The 27,548-nt window shown below is 41.8% G+C and overlaps 1 protein-coding gene across 1 annotated transcript in view; it reads left to right on the top strand.

Moving 5' to 3' along the window:
* The first annotated feature begins 8,917 nt into the window (after positions 1-8,917).
* The window catches only part of LOC115654054 (G-protein coupled receptor 183-like), a 51,433-nt gene continuing 32,802 nt past the window's right edge, over positions 8,918-27,548 (top strand). The window contains exons 1-3 of the mRNA XM_030568004.1: positions 8,918-9,039; positions 10,184-10,307; positions 15,980-16,046. The gene's annotated coding sequence lies outside the window, so the exon portion shown is untranslated. The remainder of the gene's footprint in view (positions 9,040-10,183; positions 10,308-15,979; positions 16,047-27,548) is intronic.

The raw sequence follows: 27,548 nt of genomic DNA, 5'->3' as shown, positions 1-27,548 counted from the left end.
TGGTGTGTTTTGTGATTTAATCAGGGCCAAATCCTACCACTTCCTTTACAACTGACCCGAGAAGAACCTGTAAATTTCTGCTGTGAAAGAAAGGTCAGGATTTGGAGACCCAGTGAAAAAGTGTCATGTTTTCCATGAACATTATGCTGAACATCATAACCTGCCTCCTCTGATTCTGTGAAGTTGAGGCAGAATTCATGGGTTATATTATATTTTTCAATACAGCCACTCTCCCCTGGGCAGCCACACCATGGGAATTCCTAGTAGTGGACCTCCAATAGATGACCATAGCACTCGGAAATCTCAGGTTGCTAGGTGGCTCTGTCCACAGCTTATTCTGTTAAGGTCAAAGCGGTCTTCTCACATGGAACAATTAGTGCGGATCTGCATAGGGAATTCTCTTGATGATTTTTCCTTCAGAGTCCCCAGTTGTAGGTTTCACAACAGAGGTTATGATGTAGTCCAAAGTCTGTAGAAGTTTTTACAGAACAAACAGAACAAGCTTCACAGGCTTTACCAGGAAAGACTTTAAGGTTATACAAAACAGCATGAAATAAAAACACAGAAAATTTTACTGTTTCAAAATGGAAGAAATCAGCAGACGCTAATGTAAAAGAACAACCTGAGATTTATTCTTGAGACGTCCTTGTAATAAAATACATAAAAAAATACAACGGCCAAAAAAACTGAAAAAAGAATTAAGCTAATTGAAAATGTTTTAATATTTATCCTTTTATTATTATAAACTCTTCTGATCAACTTTTACTATTACTATTCCTTTTTTGCTAAGCCATTTCAATTGCCTCCTGATTTATTGGTTTACATGTACCTTGGGAGTCACTGACCCCGGTCTCTCCATGGGAAAACAAATTTTAATTTAGTTAATATGGCAATAAAAGACATATAAAGAACTAAAAAACCTCAACAATATTAGAAGTTGTACCCCATTAGTAATGGGCAAGTCATAAGATTTTTTTTATGACCTACTGGTTTTATTTGCTGCTTACAAAAAATGTCAGCTGTCTAGCTACAGTACAAACACTACAGGTTCAGTTTCTAAGAAAGAAGTTTATGGAGAACAATAAAGAAAACAATGCAAAATAAAGCTCAAAGCCAAAGTACTTTTACAAACCATAACATTTCCTCATTTCTTCCGTTTAGTTCTTAGGCGGTGCTACCATTTTGCTGCATAATAGCTTGAAATCTTTGACTGTCCTGATAATTTTAGAAGAGAATTCCTGCCAAAGTTATGTATTCTATCAAGCAAATTCACCATTCCCTAAAAAAGAAGCACTGCCAAACCTCTGTTCCATTAGTAGCTCATTGAACAACCGACAACATACTGCAGAGCATCTGGCTACATCATCTTGCAAGCTTGAGAGGTTTTTGAGATCTTCTAGAGAGAGCATTGGGTTCATCTACATATTCAGTTCTTGGTTTTCCTTTAAATAGTTCAGAATGCCCATCTACCACAGATGGGGATTACCCAAATTCTATGCATTGGGTCATCTTCTGAAAGCCTCTTCATCTCAGCAGTTTCAGAAGGGCCCATAACAGGGTTATCCCCTTTGGTTATTATTTCAGGAGTCAAACATCTGTGTAAAAATCTACAGTTGTCTGGTTTTATTCTTAGTTGTCAGGTTAGATGGATTTGTGGTTAAATGAGAAATGAACTCATGACAAAAATCAGACTGAGACCCCTGAACATTGATCAGTTCAGATAATGAAGGTTGAATGGCTGAGATCAGAAAATGAGGTTATGGGCCTACATTCCTCTTGGCATGTCCAACAGCTGCTCAGAAGAGTCTGTGAGGATAGTTGCCAATAGGCTATGGTATCAAACCCTCACAGCTTATTGCATGGTGGCATTTGGTAACTACAGAATGAAGTGGCTTGTGGTGAAAAGTGTCAGTTATCAGTCTTCTGGAAATACAATACTGTTGGCAAACAGCATAAGTAAACTGGATGTATTCTAATTACAAATCTGTACAAATCATCCCATACACTGGACCCACTGGCCTTTCTGTAAAGGTACTGAGGCAGGGCACATTAATGATGCTCAAAATCAGGCACTTAGAGACATCTTTTCTCAGTTTCACTGAAGTTCTCTTGGCAGCGGAACTGATGTAGTTCTGCTGCATATAGAACTTGTGGGGAGCTCAGCTGTGTGGTGGCTTTCTGCACATCAGATAGCAGCAGTGCCAGAGAATCTGCTGCTACACAGATCCTATTGTCCTTGTCCCACACACACAACAAGCAAAGGGACAAGTGTTAGGCTATTGCAGCCGCCATATTACAACTCCACATCCTCTCCGCTGGTTTTGATGGAGGGTAAGTATTCCTTCTCCTTATATATTGCTCTAACTGATGTCAGGCATCAGCCTCTGATACAGTATTATACCTTAATGGAGGACTGGAATTTAACAGTCAGAGTGCCGGAATAGGTTGCATTTATTTTGTAGGAAAATTTTAACACTGAAAATTAAAGCAACAATTCATACATTCCACAAACATGAAACTCCAGTTTCCCATGTAGTCTACAAGAACTTCATTTGGAGTTGAGGTTGCGTAGCAGCTCACAGGATAATGTTCCAAAGGCTCAAAAGAGAAGCAATGGAAAGCAATGATTACAAAATAAAGAAGTGGTAGCTAAAAGGCTACATGTCTTTTTTTGCTTTTAAATGTAATGTTGTCATTGCTATAGTATTCAAACTTGCTTAGGGGAAGCATGTCCTTTTGAATAGAAGCACTTTGCATTCACTCAATAGATACATATTAGTTGTGCCCAGTTGGATGAATCAGGCAGCATACAGATACCAAACTGGTAATTTCACTCTTCTTAGCTTAGTTTTATGGCATTCATTATTGGTGTATGAACCCTTGTTCAGTTGGATGATTCAGAATCTCTGTAAGTCTATGACTGACTTCAATTTAATATTTAACCTGGTTACTTATGTTTAGTTTTGGATGTGAGTAGACTAAAGCAGAGGGCTATTTCCTATTGTATATTACTTCATGCAGCCCTAGAATTCTGTAATACATCTGAGCATCTGACATGCCAAATGTAGAAGAGAAGAAAACAGAAATGACTATCTAAATAAAACAGACAGAGCAAACTATGTGCTGCTGTGTTGGGTGAAGCCTGCTGCTAAATTACATCCAAGAGGATGAAAAAGGTGATAAAGAGATTAAGCTGCCATTGCTGTATATTTAGGGATAAATTCACTCCAGAGCCCATGCTGGCTTCCTGTCGTGGAGATGATGGTTCAGAGCCCCCAAAGCACAAAGTCATATGTCAAAGGGGAAGTTGAAATGATGTGAAAAAGCTACAGTGACTGCTCCTACAGGGCGGAGGAGGCAAGCTACACAATTTAGTCCAGACCACAAAATAGTGACTCTGGCTGGAGTGCAGTCATCTCCACAAGATGTGCTGAATTAATGCATCATCTAAGCAACTTCTACTTGAAGGATTTCTGTGGAGTCTCTGGGGAATTTTAAACGTGCCATCACCACTGTAGAACAAGAAGGGAAGATGGCTATAATGTTGCTTGTCCTTCTTGACTCTCCCCATACCCTGGAGATAGTTTAGCTCAGGGCATGTCAATTATATTATATTCTAATTATATTTTTATTAGCATTAATAGCAGCAGTATGAGACTGAAATAAAGAAACCTTTTTTACAGGGGAAAGTGGAGACTGTTTTTTGGCTGAGACAAAGGGAAAAGATTTCTTTTCTCCAGGCCCTAAAACAATCCAAAATTATCTGCCATTTGTTAACTCTTTAGTAGTCTTGTGAAATGAATGGAATAGTCTCAGTTCATTTCCCAGTGTACAAGTGTCCAAAAACCTACTATCATAATTAGCATTTGTGAGCACTTTTGTTATCTAAGAGGCTAATGGTTATGTTTCATGGCATACAAACAGCGAAGTTAGGTTTAAAAAATATATAAAATACTCTTGCTAGAAGGTTGCAATGTAATACTACATTGTTTCTTAGAATTCAGAATGATAATTCATAAGACTCCCAAAAGAGAGAGATAAAGCAGGCTACACCCTAAAACACACAACGCACCCCACCTTACTCTAAACTGGCTGTCTGCAGACTCACTCTGCTAGGCCCAGATTAAATGTTTCACTACGAGTGTCCTAGCCTGCAAGCAAGACCAGGAAAACTCCCTGAGCATTTAAAGTAATAGTTTATCATTTTAATCCAGATTTCAATGCACTATACTAAAGTGACCTGGAAACTGACCTATTTTATAAACTCTAAGGGTTGGCCCCAAAATTACTGTTAAGGCACATTGTTAGGACAGTAAACAGGAAGGTTGCTCGGCCAGTGCCCATACAATACCTGTTATATGTCTAATCCAAAACATATATCCCCCTTCTTTTGGTGGAATTGTACACCTAAAATTAAGTTTCAGTGGACTACCAAAATAAATTTTATGTTAAAATTAAGATATGAATACATGGTCATAATTAGAAGAGGGAGTACAGTTTCTTCCACTTTCAGCCAAGTAGGGATAACAATGTCTTTGCCTCTGATGGACTTGCCAGATAAGAAATTCCTTTTTACTAGTTTCCTACAGTCAACATTTTCAGAAGCATTCACTAATTTTTGAAGTCCTCAGTTTCTTGGTGCCAAACTTGCAAAAAATGTGTGTGTTTTTTTCCAAGATGTCAAGAATCCGCAGTTCTCATTGACTTCAGTGATAGCCACCCAAAGTTTGGCATCCAGAAACTAAACCACCCAAAATTAGATACATCTGCATATTTGACTCCATGTTACTTAAGTAACTGTCTAGTGGATGCCAGCTGAAGGGTGAGTTACACCTATGTGTCCCTACTGAAGGAACAGAGACAATCAAAATTGGGCTGGTGTGCGTTTTGCAAAATTTGATTGGTTTACTTTTAGTTAGCAAAATCAACAGCAAGGATGGTTCAAAGGTGGGTTCCATTTTATCTAAACCTTCAAATTTTCAAAGGTAGGGGAACAGAATGTATAAATAACTGGATTTAATAACTGGTTTTAGCCCATCAGTAATGGGTATTTTCATATATTGGTCAGTGTGCAGTGCATTACTAAGCATAATGCAAACTGTAAGAACAAATTTCTCTTCCTTAAATCAGAGTGATATAGGGTGGAATTTTCAAACACACTTAGTGTTGGCCTAACTCTGCTTCCATTGAATTCAATGTATGCCATGTCAATGGTAAATTGAATTAAATGGGAGAGTTAGGTGAAACACTTTTGAGAATTTCAAACTGCCCATAGAATTCGAATGTCATGATTTTATATAAAATAGTAATTAGAAAACTAGAGCAATTATTCATTTTAACTAAAGAAATTCATTGCAAACCAAAGTGATCTTGGAAATCTTTGCAGACTTTTAAAATGTAGGACTAAACTGTATGCTGATTTAGGCCAGGTGTAACTCCACAAAGTCAGATAGTACAGGTTATAAAGAAACAGAATTTGACCCTTTGGAGAGGATTGGCCAGGGAGAGGGTGATTGGAAGGGGGGAGAATGAGTGTGGGGTATTTAAATATGACAGGGAAGGGAGGCACACACCACAAAATGCTGCAAACCCTATGGAAAACCATTGGGAAAGTTGTGGTGAGGGGATATTGCAACATGATAATGGCTCTTATAACGGAGATAACTCTGATTTTGAAAAATAAAGTAAATCTGGGGATTCTGCTTACATATGATGCATGATGATAGGTAGAAGAAGCAGAAAATAAAGGCTGTAGTTTAAAAAAATCTCACATGATCCTTTAATTTGTTTGAATACTACTAGCCCGACAAATCTCATGATGTGTAAAAGGATAATCCTATGGTTTAAAAACTCTCTCATATAAGATTTAGATCTGTAAAAGTTACCCTGAACAGACCAGAAAGAGAAAACCGTGTTTGCCACTTTTACTGTCACATGAACAGAAATGTCATGTGATACAATGAGATAAAGAAAGAACAAACTGAAGGCTATCTGTTCCAGAATTTTTGCAAGTTAGCAACATTTCTCAGGCTAGACAGCTTCTTCCGGGTATAACTTCGTAATGTGCAAAACATTTTTGTATTTTTGCTCCATTTTTGTCTGGTATTTAAAAAACTGTGAAGTATAATTATTGCTGATGAAAGGGATGGACTGACAATTCTGAATACTAAAAGTATAGTGTAGCCACAGCAGCATGAAAGGCTAGCCACCCCAAGTACATGCCTGGGGTCTCTGTAGGTGCTGGGTAGGTACTCAGAGTGGCTAACTCATCCCACCACTTGTGTTGTCATGGCTAACTTTATTTTTAGCACACTAGCAAGATGAAAGCTAGCTCAGTCTGTCCCCTTGAGCTGGCAGATTCCCAGCTGCAAGTGTAGACATGCACATATGTAAGAGGAGATGAAAGAAGAGCTTGGGTTGATTTCCATGGTCACTCAGCTTGGTCTCTCATCTGCATTGTCATTTAAAACTACCACTTTTCACCTTATGGACACAACTCAAAGAAATAGGCCATGTCTACACTACGGGGATTATAGGGGGCATAGTTACAGCATCCTAGCTATGCTGGCATAACCCCATTGCATTAATGCAGAATACTGTGGTAGAAGGGTTTTTTCTGTTGGTGTAGAAACACCACCTCCCTAACTGGCAGCAGCTAGTTTGATGGAAACTACATCTATACTGAGAGTTAGGTTGGCATAGCTACGGCAGTGGATTTTTCACACGCTGACTGCCGTAGCTATGTTGACCTCAATTTTAAGTGTAGACCAAGCCCTAGACTCCAAACTCATTTCTCAGAGTGCCACACTGCCAGTAAATAATAGTGACTTTTGAGGCCCTTCTTTGGTGTGAAAAATCCGAATCCCTGACCGACACAGATGAGTCTACGCTGGGGGTTAGGTCCGCATAGCTATGTTGATGGAATAATGCTCCTGCAGACTTAACTAGTGTTGTTTGGGTAGGTGATATGCCTACACCGATGGGAAAACCCTTTCTGTCAGTGTAGGTGGCATCTACACCATGGGGTTATGCTAGCATAGCTACGGCATCATCTCCATAGTGTAGACTTAACCTCAAGTCTGGTCTATGCTTAAAACATAGGTTGACATAGCTATGGTGCTCAGCGGTGTGTGTGACATTCCCAAGTACCATAGCTATGTTGACCTAACCTCTGGTGTGGGATGCTTCTGTCAACCTAGCTATCGTCACTTGAGGTAAAAAAAAACCTTTTCAGCACTGTAGGCTGCGACTATGCTGTCAGTTTACAGCAGCATAACAGCAGCACCATAGCTAAGCCACTATAGCACGTGTAGTGTAGACATGGCCTCAGACACCAACAGTCTGGGCCACATTTAAACCAGTTACTTAATAAATAAAAGTAATACAGGATAGCTGTTTACACACATTAACGAAACTTCACAACACCCCATAGGCCAGCAGGCATTGGTGTCTTTGTTTACACTTGTCTAAGGCCACACAGCAAGCAGTGAGAAAGCCTGGGCATACCTGGCTCTAGATCTGAGCTCAGTTCCTTAGAATGTGCTGCTTCTCAGACCTGAAAGGGATTTATCAGTGAGGTAGGGCATCTGAACCAGCTAGCGTGCCACTTACATCATTTTTTAATGTAAAAATTATTGTTAATTAAAAAATAATGGGGGAAAAAAACCCTTGACATTTATAGAGTTAATTTAGGGCCTTTTCTTGGAAATCCCTCCTACTGAAGTCAGAGGAACTATTTGTGTGACTCACATGAATAAGGACTTCAGTAATGCGTTCTTATTTTTAAAAGAAGCCAGGAGGATTGGTCCATAGAAACTTGAAAACTCAGCGGTAAAATATCAAAGGCATCATTACAGGTGTTTGTTCTGAGGTCTTGATGCTTTATTTTAGTGCAAACTTATTCCTATTTTAAACGGCTCTGAAAAATAATATTCAGGTGTCAGATTCATTACCCTCATCTCATACCAGCGTAAATCAGTAGTAACTCTGCAGAAGTCAATGGGCATGCACATCAGCTCCATTAAGGTATTGGCACAAGGCAGTCTTAGCATGCATAGGGGAATCCCCGGGTGGTATAGGACTAGCAGCTCCTGTGTTACCCCTCCCAGCTCTCCCTAGTGTAGGGGGACACAGAGCATCTTTGAGCTCTAGCTATCCTAGCTGTAGGAGTTGTCCTTGGGAACACTAGTAGCTCATAAACTTGTACAGCCCCTAGCCCAGGGATTAGCAACCTTTGGCACGTGGCTTGCCAGGGTAAGCACTCTGGCAGGCCGGGCCAGTTTGTTTATGCCGCGTCCACAGGTTTGGTCGATTGCAGCTCCGACTGCCCATTGTTCACCGCTCCAGGCCAATGGGGGCGGCAGGAAGCGGCACGGGCTGAGGGATGTACTGGTCGCCACTTCCCGCTGCCCCTATTGGCCTGGAGTGGCGAACCGTGGCCAGTATGAGCGGCAATTGGCCAAACCTGTGAACGCGGCAAGTAAACAAACCAGCCCAGCCCAGCAGAGTGCTTACCCTGGCGAGCCACGTGCCAAAGGTGGCCAATCCCTGCCCTTGTCCATCAAAGTTGCTCATGAGGACTGGATCAGCAGCAGGGGGTTTGGAATCAAAGGGGAAAGAGGGCAGCTTTCTCTCCTCCCACCTCCATTGAGCTCAGATGGATTTAAACAGCTGTCCTGAGTTGACACCAGTGTGAGATTAGAATCAGGCTCTTAATAGTGCTGCAGAGAAAGAACCTCAGCATTTAAGCCCAGAACAGATGTTTCCAGAAAGGACAAGTTTCTTACCATTAGAAATTCTAGATCAAAATTCTAGATTAAAAACAAATCTTATTTGGTTTGATAACTAAGAAACATCAGACTAAACAAAAATTTTTAAGTTTTTAAATAGTTCTTTTTCTTTTTTCATCTAGCCAAGAACATGGAATGAACATGAGCAAGTTATGGAGACCCGATTTATGCTCATAGAAAAACCAGGCAAGAACATATCCGAGCACCTGTGCTGGGTTCCCTATTGTGAAGAATAATCTTTAAAAATCTGGTGTGTACTATGTTTTCAATTTATAAATTAAATGTATTTAAAATTTATGAACTTTGACTGCATGAGTAACTACTTTCCTAGACTTTAAGGCCAAATGTTTCCTTGGTTTTTTTTCCCTCTGGGTAAAGTAAACCACATTTCTAATAAACCTGGAAAGAACTTTCCAGATAAAGTCACTATTTTTATGTAAAGTACCCTCTAGACTCATTATAAAAATGTTTACAACCTAAATTGTGCAAGTATTTTGTAATTGTTAAACTTATATAACCTGTATTATGAAAAACAAATCAGCCTATTATAACATGTACACCTCGACATCAATGAGCCACATACAGTAAGAGTTGAACTATAAAGGAAATTAGCACATAAAACTATGTGTTTCAGTTAAGCTGAGCCTCTAACATGAATCAAAGAAGCAAGAGAACACAGGGTTTCACTCTGCCATTAACTCTCCCCAATATATATATATTCAGATTCCTAGAGGAAAGATCTAATCTATTTCAAAGTGTTTCTGTTCACCACTGCAGCTTCTTGGTGACAGCACAGGAGCATTTGGGAAAATCAGTGGTATTAAAAGTTATAGTGAAGTCCAGTGAAATGCAGCAGTATGGATGTACACAACATTGAGTACACACATTTAAAGATTGTTTTGAAAAATGTGGCCCTTATGGCAGTAGCATTTCCACTAGGAGCAGGCATGAAATCTAGGGGTTTTATTTCAAATATTTGTATTCGCATTGTTTCATGGACTTTTAATGCTTCAAGTGGTCAGTTATGGAACTGAAATAACACAAGATCTCGTCTTACCACAATATTTAAATTCCTGGAGTAAAAATTCCTTAGAAAATCCACATCTAAGGTTATTTTAACTTCGTAATTTGCCCATCAAACCATCAATAAGCCTATGAAAAATGCAGACACAAATGCAAGAATATTCAGCTTTATTTGGGTTTACTCAAATACGGGTAATTTGGGGGGTCACTTGTGGTTCTGTGTAACAGATGCTCAATCAATTACATGGAATGCTTACAAAGACAATGGAAAGGCAAACACATATGTTATAATTAGTGGGATTGATCTTTATGTGAAGCATTTGTTAGTTTAATCTCTAGATGGTGCCAAATATGTATTTATATCTTCTCAGGTGATGAAATTTCTCTTCATGTGGATCCAAGCTTCACCTTTGTCAGAAAAACCTTTTGCCTCAGCTTTTGCCCATGTGGCCTCAGCAAATTCACCCCCAATTTCCCTTGGCCAAAGTTTGCTGGGTGAGTCCTTTTGACCTCTTCAAAATCACTCCATGCTAGGTCATAAGAATTGCTCAGAATAACACAGGAAATCTGATTTAATGCCTTTCTAACATGACACTAAGCAGCACTAACCACTGAACAAAGCGTGAAAAACTGCAGCAATCCTATATTTACAAGGGATAGGTTGTGAACTAATAGATCTTTTCCATCTCTAACTTCTATGATTCAATGACCATGTGGGCCACAAGGTTGGTTCTCACTCTCTGAAGCTTTGTCTTTTAGGTATATATTAAATGTTCCTTAAAGAAAAGAAGAAAAAAAAAGCAAGCTAGCTCACTAAATGAAACAAGTAGGTGAAGTCGTGCTGCATATGGTACCAGTAAAAATGTAATAATAAGAGTTGGCTACAGCCAAGCAGCCTTTGTATTACTTCTCTGGAGCTTAGAATACAGTCTAATGTAATTACCTGCTCTACTTTTTAACATTTTATGAGAAAAGTGTGTGTTTGAAAAAGTTATATTTCCATATAAAACATAAAACAAACAGGTCTGGAGCAGACAAAGGGCCTGATTCTGTTCCCATTGAAGTCAATGGCAAAACTTGACATAAATGAGAGAAAACCCATGAAATAAAAGTGAATTCATCAATGTTATTTTTTAATTTGGTGAACAGAGAATCAGGTTTTACTAATAAAGTTTCTCTAATTCACGGTTTCTGTCTGTTTTTCCCCTACCCACAACACCCAGATAACCCATTTTTTTCTTTTGTGATCACAAACCACCCTATATTTTCTTCTGCAACCCAATATGCCAGATTCTTGGATGTCTCTATCTCAGAATCTCTTGCATTGTTTCAGTCAAAAAAATTAAAATATAAATACATTTAAAATTATCAGTTTTTAAAAGTGCATTTTAACATAGATTGCCAAAGGAGAAATTTACATTCATACATTCTTATTGAAAATGTCATGAACTGCACATTGTCTGGCACAATAGATTAAAAAATCCTAATGACTGAAGCACTTTTCATTTGGAAAGGTATTTGTGCAAGCAAAAGGGGTGGAATGCTTTTCTTTCTTTCTTTCTTTCTTTCTTTCTTTCTTTCTTTCTTTCTTTCTTTCTTTCTTTCTTTCTTTCTTTCTTTCTTTGTGTAATAAATGGAAGTTTAGATTTTATAGAGACATTGGTATTCCCTAAAAAACAGTCTCTGACCTGCACTGGGGTCATCATCCCAAAGGTTGAGAACAATGACTTACACTGAATTGTTTGTTTCTCTTAGCATGGGTCATGCAAGGAAGGAACTTGTCCTGCCAGCTGCCTCACCTCATTAGTGACATGTTCCCAGCACATTGCTCTTTCTATATGATGATGGTGTTTCTACATTTTTATTACATACATTCTCTTTGACCAGTTTGTAATTTCAGGGTTTTTTGAAAATATTTCTCATTACACCTAGACTAAAGGTTTCCAGGTTTCACTTTAAAGTCTTGAAAGGTAGAAAACATACAAACACTCTCCCTCGCCTCTCCTTTCTTTAATCTTGCCACACTGCTTGTCAGTGTCATGGCCAGGAGTGACACAAAGCTGAAAGTGAGAAGCATGCAGAGCCAGTCTCTACATGAACACTTGCTGAAAAATACTCCCCCAAATCATGCCTTGTTATACTTCAACCAGTGTGTGAAAGAGAGACCTGATGTATCCATTTTGTGCCGGAAGAAATCTTATGTCAGTAACAATTCATCCTCTCATACTATTTCTATGTGAAATACATTTTCCACACGTTCTGTCCTCTTGTTTATTTTCAGGTGTTTACAGGCTCTAATAAACACCTGTCCCTCAGTTGTGCTAAGTTTTTCATTCCTAGTTCTTCTAGCCTGCTTTTCATCTCCTCAGTTACATCTTTAGAAGGAGATTAAAAACAGATCTTATTAAATTGACATAAATGCAATAAAGCTGCACTAAATTGTTTATTCCTATCAAACTCAGTGTTTATCATCAAGGTTTGCTTATTGAGTCTCTGTGGGATACTTACTTTTAAGCACGGAAGGTAGGATAAAATGTGGTCTGCTGCTCACAACAGGCAGCTGGAGGTCAAGACTTCTGAGTTCTATTCACACTTCTGACACTGAATCTGTGTGACATTAACCAAGTCACTTACAGCCAGATTCTGCCACCATTATTCACTTTAGGTAACGCCCACTCCATGAGCAGTCCTATTGAAACCAACAGGACTAAAGCCCCAATTCAGCAAAGCATTTAAACATATATTTAAGTACTGGGGTGAATAGAGATGGACTTCTGAATTGGGACCTAATTGCTGAATAAAATTTTACTCAACATGTGAGAAAAGAAGATTCTAGGCTTTAATCTCCTCATGCATTAAATTCCCATCGTAAAATGGACATAATTAATACTTCATGAGGATTGCAAAATATCTTGAAAGCCTAGAATGAAATTGTATTGTATCTATTGTAATTGTAAACTTTTATTTTTAAGATCACGTGAATTCTGAAAATGGATGAGTATTCACGTAACGCACTGATGTACTGAAAGCATCTGGCTTGTCAATAGGTCTATATTTCTTTCGACTTACAGTCTATGCTACTGCTTTCATCTTTGCAAGACTGACAACTCTTATACTACTTAATAGAAAGTGCATCACTTCTGAAAACATCAACAGCTTTTTTGTTTACCCGGAAGTAGCAAATAAAACCTTCCCATGATAACAACCAAGATACTATCTGGGCAAATACTGCAAAAAGGAAAGTATGAATAAAAACCATGAATTCATTTCAGAGATATTCACAACCCATTTTTTGGTTTACCGGACTGTTTGTACAAGTGATGTTTGTTTGCTAGAAGTGTTCAGAAAGCAAAAGGCTCATGAATACAGTGCAAATACTTTTGCAAATTAATGCTGGAAGCATTTGCAGAGTCCGGGGATGCAGTGTTGTTCGTAGTTAAGAGTTCAGATCCAAGGTATATTTAGGCTGGATAAAAGCTAGCTGTGATTTTTTAAGCATCTGTTCTGATAACGTTTATCAGCTTAAGCTTAAATAGAACTGTGCATATGTAAGAAATTGCAGAATAATCTTGTTTGTGGGGAGAACAAAAAGATCAAGTAATCATAAAGCTAAACTTGTTTTGAACGAGCACAAAACGTACCTATTGACAGGTGGAGAAGTGATATGAAAATGAGAAACTAATCTATATGAATGAGAAAAGATAACAAAGTTATAAATAGATCAGCCTAAACTAAGGGAAGCTGAAGCAGTGTGTTGTCGCTGCTGGAGATGACTGTATGGTGACCATCCTGATGAGCGTTTTTACTTCTGAGTAACTGATCACTACTTGCTGAGCATTGTGCCTTAATAAAGATTTGTTAGACCAATCTGCTGAGCAGTGAATTTCAGTCCCAATAGTAGTGCCAAGGGAATGAGGACTACCATACCCTGGACTCTTCTAATCCAGGTTGACCCACTCCCCCGGTGTGTGGAACTGTATGACCTTGGCCAGTGAGTTGGCCTTATCCTACTCTGATCAAGTCAACTGAGCTGAGAAACCTAGGTGAAAAACAAAGATACTCAATGTCAACCGAATGCTGCATCTGAATTAAGCTTTTCTGAATAAAAAAAATTTTGCTAAATTAAAGAACTTGCGCTCTTTAAATGCTCTGCTATGATGCAAGCAGTGCAACTTCTTAATGGGCCACATGATAGGGGAAAATGATTTATGTATCCCAAACTACAGTCTTGCTTGCCAGCACTGCAGATATTAGCATTTACTTACAGAACCCAGCCAAGTTTCTGTAGCAATTTTGTATGCAGGATTAGGAAAGGACCCTCATGAGAGACTTCTTACAGGTAGGCAACTCCTTAACTGCACACTGATTTAGTCAGTTCACTGCCAGCTTCCCACTCTTCATATCATATGACTAGTTCTTGCTCTTTGTCCCCAACCCTTCTTGTCTTAACTTTCTGGAGTGCTCCCTGGTTTCTCAGCAGTCCTGCTTATTCCCTCAGCTCTCTCAGACACTGCCCAAACCAGTCCACTCTTTTCTGTTCCCATTGCTCTTCAAGCATCCCCCCAGCCTCCCGGACATTTCTTGGAGATGATCTTTAATTCTACACTTTCATAGAGAAGTTCTTGTGTGAGAAAGAGACTGCTCGATATTACCAAGCAGTAAACCAGCTCCTGCACTATTACAAGAGAGAAAGAGAATGAATATATAGAAAATGAGTATGTGGTTTAAGCCTGAAGATCAAATTTTGTTCACATTTCCACCACAGTAAATGTGGAATAAGTCCACTGCAAACATATTCTGATCTCAGTTCTACCACTGAAGTTAATGGAGTTACTCCAGTTTTACACTGACAGCGGGATTTAGCCCTCACCCTTTACGTATTATGAATAATTTGTTCCAGTAATGAGAAGAGCTATGTGAAAGTCCGAGGTTTAAGTTCATGGGGGTTAGTCCACATATTTTTCTCAGTTTCTCTTTGAGTTCATTTGACCTAACCCTGAAATTCAAAGTGGAAACTTGCCTGAAGCAATTAAGGTCACTTTAATTTTTTGTTTTTATTTGTACACTACTCCAAAAATGTGAGGCATTTTACAGAATTAGGAAATACAGGTCCCTGCCCCAAAGAGATTACGCCTAAATTTTAGCACAAAAGTAAGGGGGAAAGTGATAAAGTAAAACAAAACTAACAACATGATCACACACTTACCCTTTTAAGCAGGTGCATATCTTAATGACTGTATTGCTTTCATTTATTTAACTCATTCCTTGTATAGTAAGGGACAGGGTGCTTAAGGGAAGTGCCAGATTTCCGTAAGTGCTCAGTGCCCATTGTGTCAATCAGAACTGATGAACACTAACCAATTTTGAAACACTGGTAACTCCATTATGTGCTTAGGCTGTTTAGTGCTCAGCCTTTTTGAAAAGCTGATGATGCTAGGGGCTGTGGCAGAAGAAGAGTTTTATTGGCTTTCCTCCACAAAACCACAAAAATGGCCTAGCTTCATTCATAAATTGGCCCAGGCTTGAGAAGTTCAGAGAATCTGTGTTTGTGTTTTGAATCTGTAACAAAATCTCCAACCAGGGAGTGGAATTAGGTTTTGTTTGTTTGCACAGCTCTATCATGACTGTTAATTGTTGAGGCACCAATCATACTCTGTAAGAACATGAGGGATAAGGCCCCTGTCTCAAATAATTTACAATATAAAGGCTCAGTTCTTCCTCCCTTAATCATATTGAGCAATAACTTATTCCCCATGTTTAATTAAATAGCCCTGTCACAGAGTAAGTATTTGTAAAGATTGGGGATATGCCCCTACTTGTTAAAAATCCTGCACTTAAACATAGCAGAGATTCTATATTTTACAGATTTTATTTCTTTCCTGCTGTTATAGATGTTTTTGATTTGTATTTCTGTAGCTTTAGTCCTGTAAAAAGGGTGGAACCAATTGCATAATGTCACTCACAATAATTGGTTTAAATGCTGAGCTCTGATGGCATTAGAGAAGAGCTTTACCTTTATTTTTGCTGCCCAAAAGTTGAGAAATGAAATATTATGCTGAAATGGTCACACAACTTACTAAACAATTTGTTGTATTTATAGACACAAAACAATGTCAGATAATGATAAAATACAGATGAGAAGTGAATGTTTTTGTTATCTGTTACAGTAAAGAAAAAGTGTCATAGCGGGCTCAGTTGACCAAGATCTGGGTCTCTAGTCTCCTGGCTCAGGATGTAAGTACTTGTACAGTAATAGAAGTTACTGGTATTCTGTGGCAGGTGAATCAGACCCCTGGATGGTTTACTCATGAATCAAATATGACACTTCCAGTAGCTGGAGGTTAACAACATTCAGACATACATAATCAAAAGAGTCCAAGGGTCAGATTCCTTTGATTACATGTTTATGGGAAAAAAAATTTTTTTTCAAAAACATATACAATAACATGTCATCTACTGTTAGGGATTTTACATATTTAAAATGTGAATTAAAAGTAACATCTGGTGTGTAATTAATACATGTTAGTTGTCTTTATCAGTTGCCACAAATGATGCAGGAACTATTTTTATAGTAGGGGTGCTGAGAGCCATTGAACCAAGCTGTAAACCCAGTATAAACCATGTCAAGCCAGTGGGTGTGGCAGAACCGCTAGTTCCTTGTATCTATGACTGCCACAGATTTTTATAGCGGCACTGGATGTACCACAATAGCTAAGACTGTTAATACTACACTATCAAGCCTTTGTGTGTGGGGGGGGTGTGTGTGGGGATGGTCTCAAGCCTGTGTAAATGACCCCACTGGAGGGCAGCGCTGAGAGTGCTGTGCTACACCAGTCCCCTCGCTGTCTAGTACCACTCTGGATGCACCACACACTCAGCAGCAGGCAGCGTAGGTGCTTCAAGCACTAGGCCTTGAAGGCTGTAGCCCTTGGTGGATTTCCATAAATACTCATTGCAGCGGAATAACAAGGATTGCTTTACTAGCCCTGCCAGAAAGAAACATGGCAGATACCCAAGGCAAGATGACTTTAAATGATGAACCAACAGTTCCTAACTCAACCCGGAGGGCTACTTCAGGACAGGAGTATGAAGACAGAGCTTCTCAGGCCTAGTGCCAGTGATACGCACTCCAAACCATCCCTCTCCCACAGGCAATCATGCACTGCCCTGCAGATCCCCAGCGAGAGTCAAGTCCCATGTCTGGTACCTGTAGTCTCATTCAGCCCCCCTGTTTGCAGGCTACTCCTGACAGTCCATCAGCCATGGCTGCCAGTGGCTCCCTTGCAAGCAACAGGCTGCTTCCCATCTCTCAACTCTTCAGTCCATGCTCCTAAACTGCTCAGCCTTTTTTCCCTCCAGTCAACTCCCAGGCTGCTATCTCTGGCCTGTTGCTCCTGCTCACCAGCAGCCTACCCTGTATCTCTCCAGTTATGTGCTTCAGGAGGCAAGGGCAGCCCTGCCGCCTGCTTCTCTTGCTTTCCTCAAGCAGGTACTGAGGGAGGGTGCTCCCTGCCCACCCCTAACCCTGGCCCTCTAGGGCTCGTCATCGGGCCCCTGCCTCACAAACCTCCTCGGCTACCCTTGACACACCACGTGAGCTGGCTGCATGACATCCAGTGTGTCCGCCTCTGAACCACACCCAGACAACACCTGTATGTGCTTGTTCTGCATACCAGTCATTTCCTCACCCTCGTGTCCTGTCCTGACACCAAGTTCTGGGACCAACTACCACCTCAGGAGGGCAAGGACCTCCAGTAGGCTAGCCTATATTCCTGTCTGGTTCCACAGCCCACAGGAGATGTTAGTTGGCAGCTCCTCCATACAGCCGTGAGCACAGGTGTGTACCTGGCACGGTTCATGAATTCCCCCGACGGCTGTCCCTTTTGCAGCAAGGAGACCCTGGCACACGTCTACCTACGTAGGGTATGTCAAGATGCGTCCACTCTTCCAGCTCCTCCAGAACCTCTCACTGAGTGTCTGTGCTTTTCCCCACACCTCCTGATCCTAGCACACCCCAGTCATGGCCCCACAAAGTCCAGGGGCCTCCTCGTAAACCTCTTCTGGCTCTGGTCAAGAGGGGGCCAGCCATCTTACCAGGAGGAGGCAGCTGGATGAGGGGGTGAGGTGTTCTGCGACTATGGGGTCTATTCCCATTCCCTGGTTCAGTCACATCTCCAGGCACCATTCCTCTGGGCATTATCCACTGACTCCTTAGATGGCTTTGAGGAACAGTGGGCGCTGTCTGGGGTTCTCTGCTTGGTGCCCCTCTCTGACTCCCTCATTTTTAACCCCTGACCTCACTCCAGCCCCTGTTTTTTCATGTGCTGTCCCAAGAACTTAATTGTAATCTGGGTTTAGTAGTTCCTCCCCCTAGCTTAGGGGGCAGGGTCTTTAGTTATGGGAGGCCTAGACCACTGTCCCAGTACTACAGATAGTACCAGCAGCCTCGAGCTCCCTCTTGAGAGGGGTTCCCCTCACCTCTGGCAGTACTTCCCTTTCTTATGCTGGAGAGAGATTAAAGAACTCTCTGATGGCTGGGTTTTGCACGGGTGTGTGCTCGCAGGGGGAAGATGTGTAACACAATACCCAATAAAAAGCCACCAGATTCATTTACACCTGGTTCAAATCCTTAGCTAACATGGAATAATTCTTTTCCACAAAATTGGTTTGGCTCGTTTAATTTTGGTCCATTGGCTTCCCCTCCCCCTACATTTATAAAGTGCCTATCTTGTGCTACTTCACTACAGAATTACACAGTTGTCCTGCAGAGGATCATAGACAGATCACAGAAACCACTTCCTCTCCCCACTGTCAACATGAATCTGCAAAAAGGAATGTTGACAGCAGCTTGTCATAACACCCAAACAAAAACAAGTCGAGCAAAAGTAACCGTCATAAGAAACATGGATTTGTTTCAGCAAACTACTTAAGCACGTGCTTAACTTTGAGTATGTCAGTAGTCCCATTGACTTTAATGCGACCACTCATATGCTCAGAGTTAAGCAAGTGTGTAAGCTTTTCGCTCGATCAGGGCTTGAAGCTGTTAGTTATCATACAATCTGCACAAAGTTGTAATAGCCATTGATGAAAGAGCCAACTTTTCATTGTCTGGTAGGTACTCAGGTGCAATATGCACCAGAAGGCCAGGTGCCACAAGGATGACACAGTGTTGCCACTTCTCTCAAAGCATGTGATTTTTTTCCCCCTACTTTAGGAGCTCTCTTGTTGTCAGGAAGAGTACCTGCACTCACATGATTTGGGAGGAGGTAACAGCATGCTTCTCTCACCCACTTCCAGCAACCACTTGGTTCCCTTCTGCCTGTTTACAGAAGCTACCTGCTCTCCTCCTCCACTCTGCTCCCAGGGGTAGCTGCTTCCTGCCTCTTTCCCTGCCCCCAGCTCACCCTACTCATGGCTCCCTTGAGTTCCTTCTCCCCCTAGTCCTCTCGCTGCACTCCAGCCCCAGCTGGTACTGGCTATGTGGTCTCTTCCCTCCAGCTCCCAAGCACTTCTGCTTCTCTCCTCTCTCTTCCATCTCACTGACCCAGCCCAGGAAGGAGCCTGCAACCTGGCCCCTAAATTCCATCCTCTCTCTCCCATAGCTTCAGACCTCCCTGTTTGCAACTTCCAGCCCTGGACAGATCCTGCTACCTTCCCCTCCCTCCACCCCGAGCCACACCAGCTCCCGATTTTCAGTTTCTGCTCTCCAGCGCTCTCTGCCCTCACCACTCCCCACCAGCTCTGACAGGTCCCTACTACCACAGCTCCTTCCCTCCTCACTCTGGGTTCCAGGAAGGTACTTGCTGCCTGAGCCCTCCCCACCTCCTGCTGCCACTTGCTCCTCTAACCCCTCAAAGAATCTCCCCCATTCCCACCTGGTCCCCACTGCCCCACCTCCCAAACTGCTCCTGCCATCCACTGGAGCCTTCTTGGAAGGGCCTGTTGGTACTGACATGCTCCCCCCTCATATGCTTCCGGGAGCGACTAGCTGGCCTCTAGCTGTGAGTGACTATTGGGCACCTGCCGGGCTGTAACAAGGTGGGGCAAGCAGCACAGTGGGGGTTGGTCGAACCAGCCTCGCGCAGCAGGATAGTGGTGCTTGGTGGGGTCAGGCAGCCCCAAATGGCAGGGCTTGGGGTTGGAGCACTACTTCCACCCCCTGGCTCACCTCAGTGGGCCACCTAGCCTGTCTGGCTTAGGGGAGGTACAACCAAAAAATCTGGGGGGCACATGTGCCCCTGCCCCACGCATCGCCTCTAGCAGGGGGTGCAAATATGCTTGCTCACCCCAAGCAACCAAAATGCCTAGTTATGGCTCTGCATCAAGGGGAACCACTGACCTCCCACTACCCGATATACAGTAGAACGTCAGAGTTACAAACACCAGCGTTACAAACTGACTGGTCAACCACACACCTCATTTGGAACTGGAAGTATGCAGTCAGGCAGCACAGACAAAAAAAACCCCAAACCAAAAAGTGTACAGCACAGTACTGTGTTAAACAAACTATTAAAAAATGAAGGGAACGTTTAAAAAAAAAGATTTGATAAGATAAGGAAACTTTTTCTGTGCTTGTCTCATTTAAATCAAGCTGGTTAAAAGCAGCATTTTTCTTCTGCATTGTAAAGTGTCAAAGCTGTATTAAGTCACTGTTCAGTTGTAAACTTGAAAGACTAACCACAACGTTTTGTTCAGAGTGACGACCAACCTCCATTCCTGAAGTGTTCGTAACTCTGAGATTCTACTGTAGTACTTCTGGTATCAGGGGAGGGGCTCTTCCCCACTTGCTGGGACTGCACAACCAGCCCCCACTCTGACTCAGCTGAGCTCTAGACCACAAGAAAGGCAGAGCCAGGAAAGCCCAGTCCTAGCAGGGTGGGGATTCCCACCAGGAGAAACCCATATATGCTCTGGAGGAATCCCCTGACACTGATTTTCCTAGCTGACTGACCAAGGGCTTCTTGCAAGAGACCAGCAGGCTCAGAGACAGAAGCAGAGCCCACAGAAGATAGGGGGACATGAATTGTTTTTTTGGAGGGAAAGGGGTACCAGTAGCCATTGACTTTTGGGAGGAGTGAAGTTTTGTGCAGCTCCGTGTGTGATGTGTTCCTCATCTCTAGGGCTTGTGTATACAGGAAGTTCCGGGGATGGTAAAACAAAATAGCTAGGCTGTGTATTTAAAGTACAATGGCTAGTCTGTGCTAGCTCCCTATTTGGTCCTCTTATTCCTCGCTAAGAGTGCCTATGTGCGGTTCAGTATAATCCACTGCCAAAATGAATGAACCTAATCTATACAAGGGCATGGGCAGTGGCTATCATAAGCTGGGGAAAGCTGTGCCTTCCCAAGCAGCCAGGCGTAGCCCCCATCCACACTCCACCCCCAGACCCTCTCCTGCTTCCCACTATGACCCACTCTTCCCACACATACCGCCCACCCACCTGCCTGGAGCTCTTGGGCTGGAGCCATGCCATCCATCCTCCCGGCACTTCAGGGCTCAGGCTGCTCCAGGGCTGGGGGCACTAGCTGGGGCAGTGGCCGGCAGCTGCAGTGGGGGGCTCTGGACTGCGGTGGGGAGGTGGAAGGGGACTGGGCTAGTTACTGCAGAATAAGTGTCCTCATAGAGAGCTAGTATGGACTAGCTATTTTGCATTAGCTATTCCAGGCTTTATCCCCATGTAGCCAAGCCCTAACTGTCACACTTACGCGCTGGGATGGGCAGGGGGAGTACAGAAGTAAAAAAAAAAAGACCAAAAACCACAGTATAATATTTTTGCAAACAAAAGTCTCATGATTTTGAGGGGATCTCATTAATGATTATTGATCTTTTGAGGCTGGCAATATTGGTGGCAGGAGGGAGGAAATATGGCTTTCCCCTTTTAAGCTAATATGCCTCTTACTATATGGTGATATGGTGTAATCAGGAATAATGCCATTGAAAATCCCTGGAGGTGATACTGTGTGATATTCAGTGATCACTTGGTGCATTGCTTAAGGAGCTTGCAAGATAGCTGGTTTATTCGGTGTAAGGTTTCAACCAGCTGTGCATAGCAACACCAGGAGCTTCATAGCACCCTGCCCAGACTCTGGTTGGGAAACTCAGCCCTGAAAGGCACAATCCCCACTACCACACACTCCTATAAAACTCATGTGACAGGAGAATGAGATCTCTACATTTGAAATGCCTGATGGCAGTGACTGTTTCAATATCTGTCATGGTTACAGGCTACTTGCATTTCTGTCCCATTTCTGATCTCCCTGAGAGCATGTGCTCAGGGGTTAAGTATTCTGTGTCTTGGGGTGGGTTTTTTCTGTTCTCTCACTCTCATACCATGATCTGGGTACAACCCCCCCTCTCTACCAACCACTTGGTACTGTGCAGAACCAACCTGACACCCACATTTCTTCCCTTCAGGAGCCAGTGACCAGAGCTATATAGTGATGAACAGCCTTCTAATAAGTATGTTTATTAGCAAAGGGAAGAGAGCATTAGAGAAAATAATTTAAAACACAGCCTACATGCATATTTAGACTAATCTAATCTTACATTTTACATGTGCTAAGTTAGAGTTGGAGATGAGAAAGTGCTGCCTAGACCCCTGGGTTCATCTCTCTTCATATGCAGGATATACAGCCCACAGAGAGAGCTGATATCCAACAGAGAGTACTGGAAAAGATAGTAGAAAGGGATTGAGTGGACTGGGAGTCTGTTGCCTGGTTTCTGTTCCTGGCTCTGCAATTAACCTGCTGTTTGACTTTTGACAAGTCACTTAACTTCTTTGTGCCTCTCTCTCTGTGTACAGAGCCTAGGCAATGGGACTCTAGGTATGGTCTGGCTGTCCCAGGACAAGCTTATAGGTTATATCAGCAGGGTGTGCAGAGAAGAGGAGAAATAAAATAAGAGTTTCAGGTATTTTGATTGCAAATATTCAACTGCAAAGTCAAAGGAGGGCTATAATAGCATCTTTATCTAGCCCCTCCATATAGCAGCAAAAACTAGCTATCAAGCCATTGAAATCTCCAGTTGCCTCCATTCTAGTAAATGCTAATCTTACTGGCTTGCAGGAGTTGGTATTTAAGTCAGATCTGTTGAGGAGAATGAATCTATAGTTACAGTTAACTCAATTGAATGTTTTCTTTTAAATCTAATAAGATCATGACAATTGGGTCATCTCTAGTGAAACTGATTAAATAAATGATTTTTTAAGGTCAGTTCAAGTAGTCAGATGACTAGTGCACTGAAGAGATGGGAAATTTCTGGGGCTTTTGCATTTACCTCAACCTGTGAAAGCATTGCCCTTCTTGTCCTTTTGTATTCCCGTTTTCTGAGATAATATATGACTCATTCCAACACTGACTAATAAGGACATCTGGATACTCCAGATGAGTAATCTTTTTATAAATGGTGATAAGAAGTTTGGACGTAATAATACACATTTTAATAAAGGTTTCTAAATATAATATGAGAATTACTAGCCAAATATTAATATTTAAATGTATTTGAGGTTGATCAACAATGTACGTTACTATACCAAATACAGAAGTGTTACATCATATTAAATATGAATGTAGTAAGGAATTGTTTTTGTAGAGAAAATACAAGATAGAAACAGAACTAGATGTGAAGGGGTGGGTCTGTACGTCAAGAATATATACAACGTCAGCAAGCTAAATTCTGATATTGGAGAATCTGGTGGTGAAATTCTTGAATAAATATGAATGAAAAATAAGTGGAAAGAGCCATCTGACTGAATATTTCTTAGGTATGCATCACTATAGGTAGCGAAGCAACCATGGACATCTGCTACAGAATATGAATGTTGGCAGACAGCAAGAACACAAAATTCCTGGACCAATTTCCATGGTGCTCTAAACCACAGGACATGGGGCTAATGGGAGAGTTTAATGGACCGTGATATCTGTTGAATAACAAATATATAGAAAAACATCTCTTCAAAAAAGTTTCTAAATCATTCAGTAGGACCAGTTCTTTGTTCTGTCTATTACTTAAACCTAAATCCTTTTTTTTATACTTAATAAAATCACTTTTGTTTATTAGTAAACCCAGAGTAAGTGATTAATACTGTGCATATCTCTGTATCAGTGTTACAGAGGGCGAACAATTTATAAGTTTACCCCATATAAGCTTTATACAGAGTAAAATGCATTTATTTGGGGTTTGGATCCCATTGGTGGCTGGATTCAAGTAACCTGCTGAGCAGTTTTTAGTTAAAAGTCTGCAGCTTTGGGGATGTAGACCAGATCTGAGTCTGTATTGCAGCAGGCTAGCATGTCTGGCTCAACAAGGCAGAGTTCTGGAGTCCCAAGCTGGCAGGGAAAATGGGCTCAGAGGTAGTCTTAGCATGTCAGGTGACAGTGCCAAGGGGATCTTTGTGACCAAACCCATCACAGATACGATGCTGATGAATGCCATATAAGTACTTAGGCAAGTTGATGTAAATATTCTTTACCCATGTGAGTAGTGTCATTGAAGTCATTTGCAATTATCACGTAATAAGCAGTACTCATGTAAGTAGGCTTGCCAGAACAAGGTCAGTGTCAGTATTCTGAGCTGAGTTTTTTAGAGCAACAAGGTTGGTGGGGCTGGGGGTGGTATATTTTATTTGGCCAAATTCTGTTTCTATGCTTGAAAGCCTGCCTCTTTCACCAACATAATTTGCTCCAATAATAGATATTGCCTCCCTCAGCTTATCTCTCTAATGTCCTGGCACTAAGGTGACCATATTTCCCAAAGGGAAAACGGGACACCCCCAGCTGCTTGCCTGAGTGCCCCCTCTCCCACGTGAGGCTGTTGCCTGTCACTGGAACCCTGCCAGCCCCCAGCATGCTGGAACCCTGCCTCCCCACCAAGTCCTGTCTCCCCTCCACCCACTTTTGAAAAAAAAAAGTTGGGACGGCCGGGACAGTATTTAAAAAAGGGACTATTCCAGCCAAAACGGGACATGTGGTCACCCTACCTGGGAGGGACACAACACAATGTGTCTTAAAACATTGAGCCTGATCCTGCAACTGCTCCATGCTCATAGCTCCCACTGAAGTCGATAGATGTTCAGCTTGCATAGCCACTGCAGCATCAAGCTTGCAGCTTTTCATTGTTGCTGAATGGGATGTGGGTTCCTTGTTTTATTGTATTGTGTGGTTTTGATTTCTGAGTGGCAGATCCACTTCTCTGAACATAGGTTCATGCAACCAAGAAAAGCTTAATTTTGCATTCTCTTTAGAACCATCTCTCTCAACTGTCACATGTTCGGAAAATGCCGATGCATGGGCTGTTACAATTTCTTCTATAGTTTTGATGGGGCATTCAGAAATGTCTTGCTTGGCATTACAGTAACATGAGAGTTCCCTTTTGGTGCAGTCCTGTTTATTGACAAAGAATGTACAAAGTCCAGCGTCCTTGAACACAGGAGGAACCAGAACAAAGAGAGAGAGTTTCTTTGCTTACAGCCCCAAGCCTCTTTAGCCAGCATCAGATTCAGAAGCTCCTTCACCAGGCTTCTCTCACGTTACACACCATGCTGTCCGCATTGCATCTGTATCTATCTCAGTCTGTCTTGCTTCTGTCTACACTTTCAGTCACTTCTTTACAGTCAACCTCACTAAAAGGTCTGGTTTAGCCCACTCCATAACAACAAGGTTTAACCCAACCACAATAATAATTGGGGCTAAGATTTGGCCACCTTATATGATACACTAGAAGTGACTACAGGCTCAGTGACTACTTTCCTCCAGGAAACCTAGGCAGAAACAGCCATAATTTGGTTGCTAAAGCTCTGGGGGCTGGTCTACACTATGGGAGGGGATCGATCTAAGATACGCAACTTCAGCTACATGAATAGCGTAGCTGAAGTCGAAGTATCTTAGATCGAGTTACCTACCATCCTCACGGCATGGTATCGATGTCCGCGGCTCCCCCTGTCGGTTCCGCTACCGCCGTTTGCATTGGTGGAGTTTCCGGAGTCAACAGGAGCGCATTCGGGGATCGATATATCGCATCTAGATGAGACGCGATATATCGATCCCCGAGAAATCGATTGCTACCCGCTGATACAGCTGGTAGTTAAGACGTACCTTGGAGTATTAGGAGGGAAACCAACAAAACACTCAGGCCCCAGAACACAAGAGTGGGGAAGTAAAGACATGTCTTAACATAATATTTAGCCAAATTACCATAACATCCCTGGATATTTAAGATAGTAAAATGCCACTGAAGCCATTTCTATATATGAGCCCTAAAAGGCATCGTTGTTATAATGTTTGCTAAAACAGTACAATACAATAATTTAAAGCATCACTTTTTAATGGGTTGTATTCAGTAAATCATATTCCAGTCCTTGGCCTTGTGTATACAAGAAAGTGCAGCAGTTCAACTAAACTGATTTTAGGTACAAGCTTCCTATGTAGGTGCTCTGAAATCACTTAAACCTTACTTAGGCTTTACCTTGTGTTGGTAAAATATGGAATTATTGCACTGGTTTAACTAGATTAAGTTGAAATGGATTTACTTTAATTGATGCAATGTGTTTCATGTAGACAAGGACCCTGGTGTTAGCTACCAAAAGATAGAGAAGATGGCTATAGTAAATGAACTTGACAGAGGGGAGTAATTGACAGAGGGGGATGACCTTAAGGAACCAGTTGATGTTTAAAAGCCTGAAATTTACAGCTATGGGTAATTCATTCAAAGCTCAGAGTAAGTGCAGTTAGGGCAGTGCAGGAAGGGGGTTGATAAGTCAGGAGTGTATATGTATTTGTGCATCCATGTGCTGAAACAGCAGCTGTTGGGGAGCGGGAGGGTTGGTGATTGCAATGGAACAAGGAGCTAAACTCCAGTAACAACTTGGAGGAGGGGAGATATTATGTGGAACAAAAAGTGGAAGAAGAGTGAGATGAGGTGTCAGCTGGGAACCAGAGAGGAAGGGGTGGATGGGATGGGAAGTGAAATTCAAGTGGGAAGCTGGGGAGAGCTGGATGGGGAACAGGCAACCTGGAGAAGGGGGTCAAGTGTGATTGCTGTTTGGCAGTGGGGGAAAGAGGAGGATTCGGATGAAGCTGTAAAGCATGGGAGGTTGTGGGGAGAGTTCGGTGGCGCATGATGTTACGGTGAAATGAGCATCAGGGATAGGAAGGAGCTGGAGGAAGGTACAGATCATTGGGACCTAAAGCAAGAGGTAGGAGGAAACACCAGAACAAAGGTTCTGCCAGAAAAAAAAAGAACAAGATTGGCTTAGAGAGGAGTGGGGGATGTGGAAGAACAAGGGACCATCAAGGAGACAACAACTAATCAGGGCAATCTGTTAAAAAGGCTTTGGCACCATCAGGAATGCTAAACACTTCGATCTCAGTCGCTCACTGCAGTAGTGAATAGAATAAGGAGTGGTAAAATGGTAACCTTTCCTAGACACAAAGGAATATCAACCTACTTAGTGTTTATTGGAAAAAATATTAAATTAAACGAAATAAAACCAATATTCCCAGAAAAGTCAGACTGCAGAACTGCCAAGTAGTTTTCTTTGCAGTCTTGAGGTAATTTTTTTGTATGAACTGCAAAGCAAAAATGAAAAGTGAGAGATTTCTGAGCTGTAGTTTCTTAGCCATTTAGCACAGAAAAATATTTTAATTCCAGTTTTTCCTTGCAAAATCCTTTTGGTACCTAGAGAACTTTGTGTCTAACTGGAATTTTCAGTTTGCTTCAGTTCACTTTTAAAATGGTGGAT

The sequence above is a fragment of the Gopherus evgoodei genome, chromosome 1, assembly GCF_007399415.2.
Source record: "Gopherus evgoodei ecotype Sinaloan lineage chromosome 1, rGopEvg1_v1.p, whole genome shotgun sequence".
Taxonomy (NCBI): Eukaryota; Metazoa; Chordata; order Testudines; family Testudinidae; genus Gopherus; species Gopherus evgoodei.
This window is presented reverse-complemented; position numbering and strand designations above follow the sequence as displayed.